Here is a 15,873-nt window from a genome sequence, read left to right on the forward strand (position 1 = left end):
AAAGATTCTTCCCTCTAAGAGCTTACATCATTATGGGAGTGGGGAGATAGAAGTAATAGACTATTTTAAACTATTATATCAAATGATCGATAAATAATATAATTTCAGATAGAGATGATTGCAATGAAAAATAAAGCAGAGAAGTAGCTTGAAGAGTGACAATGGTGAGGAGAGTGTGGTGGGAGGCAGAAGTCTGTTTTAGTTAGCATCGCGAGAGCAGGCTTCTCTGAGGAACTGAAATTACCTTGGAAACCTATGAACTGAGAGAGCAAGCCATGCAACAGAATGTTCTAAACAGAAGGAAGAACAAGTAGAAAGTTCTGGGGTGGGAACAGGCTTGACATTTTAAAATCAAACCAAGATAGCTGCCATGATGATGGTGCAGTGACTATGAGATGGGGTCGTAGTAGGTGAGTAGGGCGAGACAGAGAGGGACAAGATTATGTAGCATGATGTAAGGCCTTGTAATATATTTTACAGATTTTGAATTTTATTCTAATGGTAAATGTTCTGAGCAGGAAAATGATGTGAAAAGATTGATAATTTTAAAGAATGCTCTGGAACTTGTCTGTAGAGGGAAAACGTGCCAGCAAGGAACCAATTCAGAGAATATGGCATTGATGCAGAAAGATGAGAGATGATAGAAGCTTGTGCCAGGGTAACAGCAATGGGAGTGATGAGTAGCTCTGGTTTTTTTACTGGATGTTTTAAATGCATAAGTGGAAGACATTATTTGTAGATAGTACGTGGGTTGTAAATAAATAGAGGAACCAAGGATATTGTTAGTTTGTCGCCTGTAATGCCTGGGTAAAAGGTCACCAAATGCAACAATGGGAATACTGGACAGTATAGACTAGAGAGAAAAGTTGACCATTAGCTGTGTCTGTATGTTACTTAAAGACACACGATTGGGTAGGATCATCAAGGGAGTGAATGTCAAGAGAGAGAAAAGTCCAATGACTGAGCTCTAGGGGTCTCCACTATTTAGAGGTCAGGAAGGTGGAAGGATTCAGAAAAGGAGATGCAGAAAGAGTGCCCAGTGAGATAGACAGACAGCTAGGGTAGGTTGCAGCACCTGGAAATCAAGTGCTGACAGTGTTTCAAGGAGTAGAGTGATCAGCTGTGTGAAATGGGCTGGTGAGCCAAGTTAAAGGAAAAGGGAGACTCAGTCGTTAGATATGGCAATATGGAAATCACCACTGATGTTTCAAAGGTTATTTCAGTGAAATCTTGGTGATGAAACCCTGAATGAAGAAGGTCAGGTGAGATTGGGAGATAAGGAAGTAGGAACAGTGAGCACAGCAACTCTTTCAGATGTGTGTCTACAAATTCATGGTAGAAAATAGGAGAGACACTTTACTTTTTTGAGTACCTAAACTCTATAGATCAATTTAATCTAATTCAGTTATCTTTCTTTTTTTTTCTTTTTGATGAGGAAAACTAAGCTTAAATTCTTAACCCAATATCATAACCTTAAGTTGGTGGAACAGGATGCAAAGCCAGGTCTATTGGACTTATTATTATTGTAGTGGTTTTATTCCCACTACAACATCTCTTCCACTTTAGCTTTAACTTTGTGTTTCAGCAATGTAGCACTCTGAGTTAGCAGGCAAAAGCTGATCCTTTTGGGAGCTGTGGTTCCCCAAATATTGTGCACATTGACAAGTTGTGCCTTAATGGTTCCTCATAGCACGCTGTGCCAACAGCTCATGGATCAAGAACTCCCTAAACAGTAATATTCCCTGACATGATGGATCATTATAGTTTCATTATAGTCTTTTGAGTCAATGATGTGGGAAGAATGGCTATCATTTTTAGCCCCTTGGGGAAAGAGCTACTTTGCCTCCCCAGTGGAACCACCTGCCATTTTATCCATGTCCACCATTTTAGAATTTCTCCCTCAGGCTCTAGTACCTGCATTGGGCTATAACACCCAAGGAGCCACATTTTTTGACCATTTATCAGTGATATAGCTATTCCCTTAGCATTTTGCAGCACATTTAAGGTGTGAGGAAAGAACACTAAACTGATAAATTGGAATAGTTGGTAGTTGGGTGGGAGTCTAGTCATGCCATTTGCTTTGTGATTTTAGAAGAGTAACTATTTAATATTGGCTTATTGTTGAGTAGGTAGACAGATATGCACAAAAACATACTTATGCATGTGTGCACATGCACATTCACACATATACACATCTGCATATGTATGTATGTAGGTAGGTATCATCTATCTATCTATCTAATCTGCTATCTGCAGTTTATATCCTCAAACCATTAGTAGCATGATGCTTGACTCCTAGCAGGAATATGTTCAGTCTAATGCTTCTTTGTGTGAAAGTATTACTGTCCCTGCCTACATCACAGTGTCAGTGTGAGATCTGACAAAGAGATAGTATGAGAGTAAATGTAAATGTAAAAAAAAGTACATATGTGCAAGACATTGGGTTAATCACTGGAAAAATAGTGTTTCAACAGAAATGTCTTCCACAAACATTTCTAATAATCTATCATCAGCTTGGAAATATGCAGGGCACTAAAGGTAGGGGCCATATATTCAATGTTCTCAAAATGTGCAAGACTTCTTCCATTGGGCAAGGAAGAAAAGTTGGTTAATCTCCAAAGCAAGAGTGGATTCAACTGAAAGACCCAGAGATTCTGGTGACAAAGCCTTTTACTTGCCAAGAAAAGATATTTGGTAGTTTAGAGTGGCCTTTGAAATACAGCTGGGTTCATATGTTTATCTCATTAGATAAATACTTCTTTAGGTTCCCCCTTTTAAGAGTAAAAGTAGAAGCTTTTCGCAATTGTAGAGTGTTTTAAACTTAATATAGTGCTTTCACATAATTAGCTCGTCCAATGCTCATGAGAACATTAAAGTCTTGTTGCCTTATTTATCACAGGTGAAGAAACAATCTCAGAATCATGAAGAGCTTCATCTAAGGTGATTAAGTTGATAGTGAAGCTGGAACTTGAACCTGGATCTATTTGATGCTGCCTTCAAAAGCCACACATATTCGAATACCTTCCTTGAACTCTTAATGGCTTCCTAAACTTGCCTCATCATAACACTCATCTGGTGGGGTGGTGGTCGTGGTGGGATGCTGGTGGACGCTACTATATCACTGCAGCTGGGTCTGGAGGTACCCTGATGAACTGAGCATTTGCCTGTTACTTACTAGACCCTGAGAAAGTAAGAGGATCCAGGGAAGGAGGGTGGTTAGATGAGGAGGGATACTCAGGGGTTTGGGGCAGAGGCTATTGACCAAATATGATGGAATTATTTCACTGTCTTTACAAATGGTATAACCACACCAGAGAGATCTGGCTGAATTTCAGCTCTTCTTAGGGAAACTCTTAAAAATACAAATCTCCAGATAGCTACTGTGAAGGTTTTGATGAAGTAGGCACTGAGTAAGTCTAGGAAATAAGTCCGTCTGTGTGTTTATTTTAACACCATTCCAGTAGATTCCTGGGATCAACCAAGTTCTAGAAACAGTGGCATCATGTTGAGTGTGGGCTCTGAAATCAGACTGCTTGTATAAATCCCACTTATGTAACTTCAGGAAAATTACTGAACCTTTTTAAGTCTCGTTTTCTTCATCTGTATATTTGGGATAATTAAAATGAATATCTTGCAGAGCTGTTCAAAAAATCAAGGTTAACCAATCTGTGTAACCAGTCTATGTAAAATGTTAAGTACAATCACTACTGGATCCCTGTGAGCAGCCAATAAATGTTGACTACGAAGACAATGTTAGCTGCATAGGTGCCTGTCTTCTAACACAGCCTTCATCCACATTTACAGAGGCTCTTTGAAGCTGAGCTTCGCACATGAAGATGACTTGATGTCCTTTAGTCATTGTGAAATATTATTTGAATCATTTGCCAATGATGAGAATGGATTTAGAGCAGTGGTTCTTAAACTCAGATAATCTTGGGAGATAGTTTATTGCTGTTGTCATCCCACCTTCAGAGAAAAGTACATATGCACCAGCAAATGAGACTCTTTGTACAATTTAGGGAGGTTCACAAGTTCCTGAGTCTTTGGTTTATTAGATCTGAAAGATACTTCAGAAGCTAATTAATCTTTCACATAACTCTAGAGATAAAAATGTGAAGGCTAAAACAATCATGAGAGTGTTGGGTTCTTTGGTGAGCATAATAATGGCCCCCCAAAGATGTCCATGTTTAGTCTTTGGAACCTGTGAGTATGTTACCTTGCATGGCCAAAGGGACTTTGCAGATGTGATTGAGTTAAGAACCTTGAGATGGAAGATTATCCTAGATTTTCTGGGTGGGTCTTTAAAGTTGAAAAACTCTTCCCTGCTGAGTTTAGAACAAGAGGGAGATATTACTAATGAAGAAACATCAGAGAGTTGCAATTTTGTTGGCTCTAGAGGTGGATGAAGGGGGCCCTGAGCCAAAGAATGTAGGTGGCCTCTAAAGGCAGGGGAACAGATTCTCCCCTTAAAGCCTTAAGAAAGAAAAGCAATCCAGTCTGACACCTTGAATTTACCCCAGTAAGACTTGTGTCAGATGCCTAGCCTACAAAATTCTGAGATAACAAATATGTACTGTTTTAAGCCACTAAGTGTGTGACAATTTGTTACACCAGCAATAGAAAACTACTATAGTTTCTCTTGGAGAAGGGACAAGAAATTTGAGTATGAAAGACTTAAGAATCAGCATCCAGGAAAGCAATGGAGAAGAAGTAGAATTGGGCAGAGGGAGATGGCCAACAGCAATTCAGACCCCAACAAAGCCTCATCCAATCTACTGAAGAGCTCTGGAGCAAATATTGTCCATCAGAGTTGTCTCACTTGGTAAAGTGACAGAGCTTCTATACTCCTACCTCATTCCCACACCAGATCCAGGCACCTCTGAGAAGGGCATGGGCTGGTGCAAAGCATATCTCTGCAGCTAAGGCAGATCCTGAAGAAGCTGACTGCTGGAAGTTGTCGATCTCAATGCTCCCGATCTCCCACCCCAAGCCAGACTTAAACTACTCTCTTGAAGGGTTGATCTCCATCACTACAACAGTTCAAATCCCAATTCCATTCCCTCATAAACATTCAGGAGTGACTCCCCTAGGGCTTCAAGGGTCCCTCTATCAGAGGAGAAACTTAGAAGAGGAGAGTTAGCGGGATGAAGTATAACCACACCACTCCATTTAGCCTCGGACCTCAATAGACATTTACTGTCATTCTCCTCTATCAATTCTAGTTTCCTCTCTCAGCTACTACCCTAGCTGGCCTTGAGGGCATATCTGGTAGCATTTTCCAGACCCTCATCACAAAGCCCCTGTCATCATATCCTTTGCAGACTGGGCTTGCTATTCCTGTCCATTTAATCACAATTGGTCAAAGGACTACAAAGAAGCATTCAAATGGCTCACCTGGGTTCCACACAAACTCCTTCCTACCTCTCCTGTGTAGCAGCAGCCTAACTTCATCCTGATGACCAGAGTCCATTAGTGCTGGCAAGATGATGACTCCTTTTCTTGGCTGCACATCCATGGTAAAAAGAGTGACAGTCATACCTTTCAATACAGTCAGGCTCATGCTGTGACCCTGATGAAGGTGCACTCCCTTTGACACCCAGGAGCTCTCAATCAGAAGCCTAGGGTGGCAAAGAAAGGAAGCACAAATTCCCTCAGTGGTCATTGGGAGTGATGGTAAGTGAGGCCACACCTGCTTCCATCAACTGGTTTCTGAACCCATGCATCCTTTCTATTGAAAACACAGCTCCATATAGAGGTCTCCGATGTAGAGCATGCTCTGCATGCTGAAAGATGGCATCCTATTCTCACAGAGTGTTACCTCTGAGTTGATGCTTTGGCTGTGCCTTCAGCAAGCTATTCTAGAGCTCCATTAGGCCAGCAGCTTCAGTGTAATACAGCATGTAATATCACACTGGATCCCTTGCTCATTGGTTCACTCCTATACCTCTTTTGTTAAAAACTGAGTCCCCTGCTCTGACTTTGTGTGGGATCCCATGCTGGTGCAGTGAATACTTGATAAGGCTTTGGATGGTGATAGTGGCTGAGGCCCTATGAGCAGAAAAGACAAATCCATACACAGAACATATGTCTATTCCTTTGAAAACGAACCACTGGCCCTTATAGGATGGCTCAATAGAATGAACTTGACATCAAGTGGTCATTTAGGTTTTTGAGGAATGGTGCCATATTGGGAACTCAGACTTGGTCTCTGTTGTTAATGGGCTGAACATTTGGCAGTGGGAATAGCTAGACCAGTGTTGGGAATCGAAGTCCATACTGTTGGGCCAATGTGTAGCTTCCACTTTTGCCACTGTAGATATTGAATTGATGTGCCATTTATGTCATCCTTTGCATGACTACTGACAGAGGCTGGCTGTTTCAACTGGCCAAATTAGTTTATCTACTTACTTACGATCTTTTCTATGGTGAATGCTCTCTGGTGAACACTAACATGCAATACAAAGATCTTCAGACTTCATGCCCTCTCCCATATATCCACCATATACCTTTACTCCTAACTCTTTGCCTTCAATCTTACAATCATTTCTATCTAAGCACTTGACCAGTTGTCTAGGCCATTCATCACTGCCAATGCATCCATATATATTCCAACTTTCGTCACTTCTCCTTCCACACAAAATGGATGACGTGGTCTGCTGCCTACAGCTCTACCCATTGGGAAAACTTTTCATTATCACTGTTTCACAAGACTACCTCTGAGTGAGGCTGTAATGCAGCCAGCTTCCATTTGTGACGTGGAGCTACATACTGAGCTGTACACCTGTTTATCAAGCTCAGGTTTTTTCTTGCTTCTTTCACAAGTTACACGGATATTTTCTGGCTTCTCGCTCTTTTATTGATCAGCCTGCTAAGGTTTTATCAATCTTATTAACCTTTTCAAATAACCAACTATGACTTTTGATTTTTTTCTGTTTTTATCTAATTTCTATTTCATTAATTTCCACTAATTTTTATTGCCTCCTTTGTTTTATTTTGTGTTTAATTTGCTTTCTTTGTGTGTTTCTTAAGTTATAATCTTAGACTATTGTCTTTACACCATTGTTCTTTTCTACTGCAGGCATTTATATTATTAATACCTACTTTAAATACTGCTTTAGCAAAATACTACAAGTTTTGATGTTGTTAATATGTTTCATGTGCACTCTATCAATTATTAAAAAAAATTGAAATCCCTGTCCTCGATTGTAGATTTGTCTATATGTCCCTTTAGTTCTATCAATTTTTGCTCTGTAAAACTTTTTGAAACTCTATTATTAATTTAATACATGTTATAAGTTGTACTCTCTTGATTAATATAATCTTTAACTATTGTGAATGCATCACTTAGTAATACTTTTTATTTGAAGTATAGTCTGATAAGTATTAATATAGTCACACCATCTTTTTTACTCTTAATGTTTTTACAATATATATTTTTATACCTTTTTATTATCAAACTGTTTAAAGTTTCTTGTTAACAACATGTAACTGAGTCTTGTTTTGTATCCAATTGCACAATTTCTGCCTTTTTATTTTTAATATAAATACTTATATGTTTGGGCTTACTTCTACATAATTGTTATTTGTTTTCTATTTATCCCATTTACTTTTTGTTCCTCTGCTTCTCCATCGCTTTCTTCTGTTTTGGAATTGTTTATTTGTTAGTATTCCATTTTACCTCGCTGACCTATAAGAGGTAAACACAAGATTTATACCTCAAGTGTGTAATGGTTGCTCTAGATATTACAACATGCATGCTTAACTTGTCACATTTTTCTTCAAATGAAATTACACTGCCTCTTGAAAAATGTAAGATGCTTACAATGGTATACTTTACTTGACCCAAGGTCAGGACAAGGGTGAGGTGAGTGAGGGACCTAGGGTGCAAATACGACCCTGAGGGTGAATGCCTCCTCAAATTTTGTGTCCTGCTGCCTCCCTAACCTCACCCTAGTCTCAGCGCTCCTCTCACCCTGATTGTTGACTATTTTATGCTACGGGCAAACATTAACATTGCTATTATGCTAACTTTAAACAGTCAATAGTCTTTAAAGAAATTATATAAATATATATGTGTGTGTGTGTATAATAAAAAGGTATATTGACCCTTTCATTACATTTATTCCTTCGTGCTGATCCAACTTTCATATGGTATCTTTTAGCATTTCAGCAAAGAGGTGAAGAATTTCAGCAGAGAGGTGATATTAATAAAACAATTGAATGGAATGATGGAAATGAAAAATGTATATTATTTCATGGGCTTCAAAACAGCATGGGCCCATCAAAGGAAAGGCTCATTGAACCTGAAGACAGATCAGTAGACATTACCCAACATAAAACACAAAGAGAAAAGGGAGATGAAATAAAAGTGAGTCCCATATCTGAGACCACCGGAACAGTATTAATGATATATTGCAGAAGGAAAGAAGGGAAAGAATTGGAGAGTTTCCAAAAAATTAGAGAGTTTTCCAACATCTTTAGAAGACATCAACTCACAGAACGAAGAAGCTGAGCAAATCACAAGCAAGATACATACAAAGGAAATCACACACATGCACTTTACAGTCGAACTGCAGCATCTTTAAAGCAGCCAAAAGAAAAAACAAGTCAACCTAGAGCAATTCATACTGCAAAATTACTCTTCAAAAGAAATGCAAAATAAAGATACTTTCAGATAAACAAAAGCTGAGGAAATTTGTCTATAGCTGACCTAAACATGTCAGCTTTTCCCATTAGATTTTTAAATATATTTTTCACACTTATTTTGAAGTCATAATGTGCTAATGCCAACATTAGGGCCAACACAGGTCTGCTCCTATTGACTAATTTCTCTCTTGATCATGAGTCACATTGTCTTGCTTTTTTTATAAATTCCTAATTTTTAGTCATATGGCGGACATTCTGTGTAACATGTTGTAGGGAGTGAAAAAGATGATGTTTATCCCCAGGAAAGGTCACACCCCTCCTTCCATCAGCTCGCTTGTGAGCTGGCTTGAGTCAAGCTCCTCTGAAGCTACCCTTAGTCTGGCTACTGTGTGCAGAACGAATCGAGGATTGCAGGGTCACAAGTGTGGCAGCATGAAGGTCACGTGGAAGACTTTTCTGTTCTTCGAAAGGAAGAGAACGGGAGCCGAAACCAGGGCGTTAACAGTGGAGGGGACAGGGGTCCAATTTGTGATTAATTTTGGAGTTGAGCCAGGGTGAGCAGAAATGAGAGGACACTCTCCATGAAAAGCTGCCCTCCCTCGAGACAGCAGGGATGTGCGAAGTGTGAAAGATGGAAGGATGGCCACAGGGTTTACCAGCTGGTTCTGCCTCTTCAGGGCTGAGCACATGGCCAACGCATCACTGTCTCCCAGAGGCCCAAATACAAAAGATGGCACAAAATAGGTGCACAAAAACTAGTACACTGCAGTAAATAAAAGACGTAAAATTATTTCGGGAGCAGCAGAGACAACAGAGCTACTGATGTTAATATCCTGTCAAGGAGGCTTCCTCCCAGTGAAACTCTAAGGCCTGCTTTACTTAGTTCTGTGAGAAGAAAAGCCACGCTGACCTTGATGAATCCTTCCCTGTAGTTCTGAGACATTGGAATATTGCAAACCCCTTGCACACACCATAATCCTACCCAGTAAGTAGCAAAGAGTTCTCAGTATTTTCTTTGCTCAAACTGCATTAGACATTTCTGGACTTACAGATCATAACTCTGCAATGACTTGCTACCTACGTGTGACAGGCAGAGAGATTAGCACAGAAAGGAATTGACAAAAATGCTCACAGAGAGACATTTTCCTTCTTAGCAAGACAGAGGGTACTTAGGCGATGACTTTCAGTGTCCCAAGATGAGGGAGGCAGGTGGAAACTGGGTTGAGTGTACATGGTCTAGGGTTACTGAGTTGCTTTAAGTTAACCCTCAGCTTTCCTCCCACTACTGGATCCTTTGTAGGCTGGCTCCCTGTGAATTCCTCAGGCCACAGACTTTTCCCTCCTCATCTTTTTCCAAGTACTGGCAAATTACCCAAGGAGGAGCAGTTACTGGGCTCAGGACAAAATTCCTTTAAAACCAGCAAAGGCACGCCCTAAAGGAGCTGCCATTTCTCTTACAATTAAAACCAACATCCTCAAAGTTGCCCCTGAGAGACATCATTATGTGGGGGCTCTGGATTCTGCTGCCTCTAGTTCCACATTGGCCTCAGGGGACAGTTCTGCTTCTTTGAGTGATGGACATTCGGTAAAACTGCTTATATAGTGGAAAAAAGGCTGGCACTTTATTTTAATCTTTTTCCCTTTTTTCATGAGGAAGATTGGCCCTGAGCTAACATCTGTTGTGAATCTTCTCCTTTTTTTTCCTCCCTGAAGACCATAGTTCTATAGCCTAGTTGTAGGTGTATCTAGTTCTTCTATGTGGGATACTGCCATAGCATGGCTTGATGAGTGGTGCATATGTCTGCACACAGGATCCAAACTGGCAATCCCCGGGCCGCTGAAGTGTAGTGTGTGAACCCAACCACCTGGCCATGGGGCTAGCCACAAGGATGATACATTGAAATGAAAGTTTACTAAAGGCATGGTGTTAACCAACAAATGAACACCCATAATCACGAAAAACATGGTGAATCTGATTTTCAACATATGGCTTGTTTTCTAGGGCTTATGGGCTAGAGTTTTCTCTCAAATCTCAGACTCCCTCTCATATGGCAGGTGTCCTCTCCCCAGAGCCTAGGTATCTACAGTCCTGGCAGACTAGGCCTACAAGAGGGAGGCCCAACGCCACATGGAGAGGCAGGATCTCGATCTCCGATGTGCTGAAGTCTTCCTTTCTGAGGCGAGGATTCTTTCTTGGAGTTCTGTCCTCATTTGTGGAAACTATTCTCACTCTCCACCAAAATTAGGTTCTATCAACATAAGTTTATCCAGAAAAGCACTGTATACACCCAACATTTATCCTAGAGATACCACAGATGCTGCTAGGATGGGATTGGTAAATATATGTGCCCATGAGACTGGAGTCCAGACTCTTAAGAGTGGCTCCCATTGATGTAATCCATTCACATATTCATAAATCCTCACAGTGACTAACATCTACCAGGTGCTCAATAAAGGTATCCATGTCCTCCAGCTGAAGACCACAAGGAACACACCATGTTCTGTCTATGCTGCATTTATGACTTTCTGGAAAAAGGGACACAGCACACCTTAAGGAACCAAGGGGACTTTGAGTGAAATGATGTTAGGAGGGGTTTGCTACAAGATTTGGGCTTGCATTAGGACATTTAGGGGAAAGTTCAAGGAAGTGAGAATTTGCTCATATGTTGCTGTCAGGAGTTTGGAGTAATATTATGATTGGCTAGCACTAATTTTTATCTGAGAGATAAGAGGAAAAAATTGGGTCACCTATAGTCTAGTTAGTGCCACTGCAGCTAAAAGCTGAAAGCTGTCACGACTCCTTTTTCTTTTAGTCCCCTCCTTTGGCCAAGGGAAGATTAAGTCAGGCTACCGGCATCTATTCATGGTATCCAGATCTTCATTATTGCCATCTTCTGCTGGTCATGAGGTTTTCAGAGAATGTTTTCAGCAACTGGGCTGGAGTTAGTTCCTCTTCCTTCCTGGTTGCAGGATAGATTGCTGAATCATCTGGTCTAGGAATGGCTGTGCAGTTGCAATTAAGACTCTGAACAAGAGTCATTGGCCAACTGTAACACAAGTGATTACCAGAAACAAAATGGTTATTAGTTCTTGTAGGAGATTCTGAAGCCAGAAGCTTAGATTACCAAACTCAGGCCATGAAAACGTGTCTCAAAGTCCAGCTAGGTCTGTTCGAGAGAGCCACATGGATTTTTCTTTTTCCAAACCACAGACTGCTCTACTTGACTGGCCATATTTATATAGGTACAGCCAGACGTGTTCCTAGTTTGAATTCCTCCTTGGCTGGCTAAGAGAACATGTGACTATGTGATTGTTCATCACAACTTTTGTGTGTCAAGCCTTCAGGGAAGCTGCTGTGTCATATATGACTTTGCTGGGGTTGGAGATGAGTTTTGAATCTCTTTTTTCCAATTGCATTATTCCCATTGTGGGAATGAGAGCTCTTTCTTCTTGGACCATGAGGTGGCCACTAGAAGGACCAGTTAAGTCAGCTATATCAGCATGCATGATCTTATCCAAGAAATCTCTCCAGATTCCTGGGAGTGCCAGTCTGTGCTTTCATAAACACTTTTCTTTTGAAGATACTCACCTATCCTTCAGTGTAAGTCACCAGACTCGTTTAGCTGGACAAAGCTATACACAGAAGTTGGTGCCTTAACCAAAGATCCCCTGCCTCCTGTTTGGAGAGACAAGAAAGCATGAAACAACACATTTCATTTTTAAAGAAAGGGAAAGAGAACAGACTTTTTGAACACCTACTCTGTGCTTTCCACTAAGATCCTTTGCACTCATTCACTTTAATTCTCCCAGCAACTTTATGAAGCTCAAATGCTCAATTTGCAGAAAACAAATAGGCAGACTTTGCTCTTTGTGTCTGCCCAGTAAATTATGCCTCAGTCTTTTGTAAGCAACACTCATAATTCCCTTTGAGAAATTAACCTTCTCCATGTCCATGGAATTCCTATGGAATTAATCTCACCACTTCTAGGGGTGGTCATATGACTGAGAACTGACCAATCACAGAGGTTGATTTTATGTGGCACATGGGACCCCATTTTTTTTAATCAGAATGAATTCCAGAAATGTTTTCTGAGCAAATAAAAGAGAGGTCTTTTTGCTTGTGGGATTCTAGGCAATAGGGATAATGTGAATGTGGAATATCAGAGGTCACCATCTCAGAAGCTCTGCTGGAGAAAAACAAAGAAAATGAAGCCAAACAAAGCAGTGATGGAGAAAATGTGAAATTGAATCATTGGAATATCTGTGAATCTGAATACAACCATCCTTGAAGCCATTTCCACTTGAACTTTATGCAACCCAATGGAACTTTTCTTCGTTTATTTTCCCTTTAGCAATTTGGGTTGGGTTTTTCTCACTCAAAAGCTTTAACCATAGAGCCCTCAGAGCAGGTGACGGGGAGGGTCATCCAGGTGAAATTTCTTGCCTAAATCAAAGCTAGTATTAGGACAACTGAGGTTTGACAGATTAGTTTGACTCTGAGGTCCATGCTCTGTCCATGCTTGGTGACATAGTAAGGGGGTGTAGAGTAAGTGCTCTGAAAACTCAGACAAAATGAAAGCCTCAAGAAGAGGACATGAAGGATTGATAGTATTTTGATAAACTATGGTGAGTAGAATGTCCTTTGGCATTTTTTATTGTGCTATACTGTCCCTGATCATCACAATTAAACTTGCCTCTCTTTGGAACAGGGACACCATTCTAAGGACAAAGGCATGCATTATCAATAACCTTGGCAGTAAGCCACATTACCCATGTGTTTTGTAATTACTGGATTTCAAGATGGTCAAGCCTATTCAAGGGCATTTTTTTTAAGTTTTTGAATCGTCCCAAAGAGAAACATAGCTTCTATCACAGATTCACAAGCTCCTCAATAATTATGTTGATTTTACTTTATATCCCCAATATTTAGCATAGTGACTGACATGGAGAACATTCTCAATAAATATTTGTTAAATGAAGGCATGGATTAATTAACTCTACTAGGGGCATAACCTCCAAACACCTGTTTCTCAGCTGTTTGCTATCAATTTCCGAAGTTCAGATAGCACCAGTTTATTTCACTGATAAATGGTCTCATTGTCCCTTCAACAGCAGATCAAAAGGAGACCTGTCTCACAGAAGTCCAGTTTCCTAACAAGTTCAGGTTTCCATGACACTCACAAGAGCAAGTCGGGTTCACTCCCTAGAACACTATGGACAACAATATGCTCTCCCTTCATGATGCAAACAGGGCAGCAGACTTGAAATATAAATAATGACCTGCAAGCAAGGTAATTTGGAACCATTTCATAGCTGATGAGCCATTATTCCTCCCTATCATCAATGCATCTAAAACAGGCTCTCCTGTCACCTTGTTCAACCTCCATCATAAAATTAATTACCTCTGGAGAGACCCCATTTAATTGCTCATAAAATTGATCTTACTTTTCAGATTTTATTGCAACTAGTATGCCATCAACAAAAGTGCCTGGAATAAATGAGATGCTCATTATCTACCTTGAAATAAAATAAAAGAAACCCATGATGACTATAGGATCCTTTGGCACCTGTGCCTCTTGTATTGTAATGGACATTTCTAGACAATTGCACTGTACCCCTAATCGTTTTTGCTGGAAATGTCTTCATTTTCAAAAAATAGTAGAAAAGGCATTTTATTTCAATTAGAAAATTCAGTGCCTTTCATTTACAAAAAATGCAAAGACTGGTGCTATCATCCATGCATTTCATTATTCCTTTGTTCATTCATTTATTTAATCCAGAGGCAGTGTGGTTATGGAAAGAACATGCAGTTTGGAGTTAGAAGAACCTGAATTCTAATCTTACTTTCTCCATGTAATAACCATTTGCCTCAGAAAAATCACCTTCTCTCAACTATGGGTTTATCTTCAGCAAATTAAGAATAACGGTATTGATTTCATAGGCTGTTGCTAGACTTAAATGAGATGATGAATACAAAACACCTAATAAAAGTCCAGGTCCAAAGAAGACATTTAATCAGTGTTAGATGCTGTTACATTGCTACTGCTGCTATTAATAAACCAACCAGGAAACAAACATGCATTGAAGCAAGGCAGTGTGACAGAAAGAGGATGGGTTTCGGTTGAGCAGTATTGGGATTCTAACTGTGATTTATAATCTATATATCCTTAGGGGAGTTACTTAACCCCTCTCATCATCCACATCCTCAGATATAAATGAGAATCTTAACGCTTAACTTACAGGATCAGATGAGACAGTGGGTGAGAGCAAGCCCAGAGCAGTGTTGATTGTAGAGATCCCACATTTGTAGTAACCCCGGCCTCAGTCCCACATTTTTCTTCTTACTCCTGTTCTCAGTGGTGGGGCTGAGGCTCCTAACATGCACCTGGAGTTTACTTAAATTGGCTGAAGATCTGGGTGGAAAGGAAGGATTCTGAGCTGTGGAAAAGATCATCGATGCTCGCAGCTGAACCGAGCCAGGGAATCTGATGATTCCTCTCTGATGTCAGGTAAGGACTTGCCCAGGAGGCTGCTTTGGCCATCGTCCAGTCCTAGGTGGCTGGTCCAGGGCACACTTTTTCTTTCCTTTCCTCTGAACCCTCATGCCCTGTTACTTAGCTCCTCAAACTACGTGTTTCAGTTAAAGGAACTGATTTCTGTTCTTCTAAGATCACTGTCTCTCATCACAAACTTCTATCCATGTGGTTCCATCTGTCCGGAACACTTGCATTCTGCTTCCGTTTCAACGTTCTTTCACTTGGCTATTCTCATTCACCCTCACAGTGCAGAGTATGTGCTGTTTCTTTCCCAGAATCTTCTCCGACCCCCAATGCTAGGTGAGTTACCCTTCTTTATCTGCATGTGGTTCCTTTCCCATAATGCTACTACACTGCCTTAGGAGTAGTTTTCCAGCTCTAATTTATAAACAAACTCTTTGAACTTAGGTGGCTGTCCTATTATTCTCTGTATGTTCAGTGCGGGCTCTCAGTAAAGATTTGTTGAATTGTCGGATGGACTATACACCAGTACATGATGCTCGTAGGTCAGAGACCAGGTGATAAGTTTTTGAAGGGTACCTCACTCAGCTCAGAGGGCAAGCCCAAACCAGATCATCCAAAAAGCTGGGTTAAGAACTGAGTCAAGTAAAATAGCCCAACTAAAGAGCCAAGAAGTCAGAGAAGCTAAAGTGAGGGAGAGCAGGAAAAAACAATGGGAGTGGCTTGGAGA

General features: G+C 40.5%; 1 long non-coding RNA gene across 1 annotated transcript; it reads left to right on the forward strand.

Moving 5' to 3' along the window:
• Positions 1–300: 300 nt before the first annotated feature.
• Positions 301–3,751, forward strand: LOC139085347 (uncharacterized). The gene is made up of 2 exons (XR_011543627.1): positions 301–410; positions 2,900–3,751. It is a non-coding gene; the product is annotated as an uncharacterized lncRNA (long non-coding RNA).
• The last annotated feature ends 12,122 nt before the right edge of the window (positions 3,752–15,873 follow it).

The sequence above is a fragment of the Equus przewalskii genome, chromosome 8 (genome assembly GCF_037783145.1).
Source record: "Equus przewalskii isolate Varuska chromosome 8, EquPr2, whole genome shotgun sequence".
Lineage (NCBI taxonomy): Eukaryota > Metazoa > Chordata > Mammalia > Perissodactyla > Equidae > Equus > Equus przewalskii.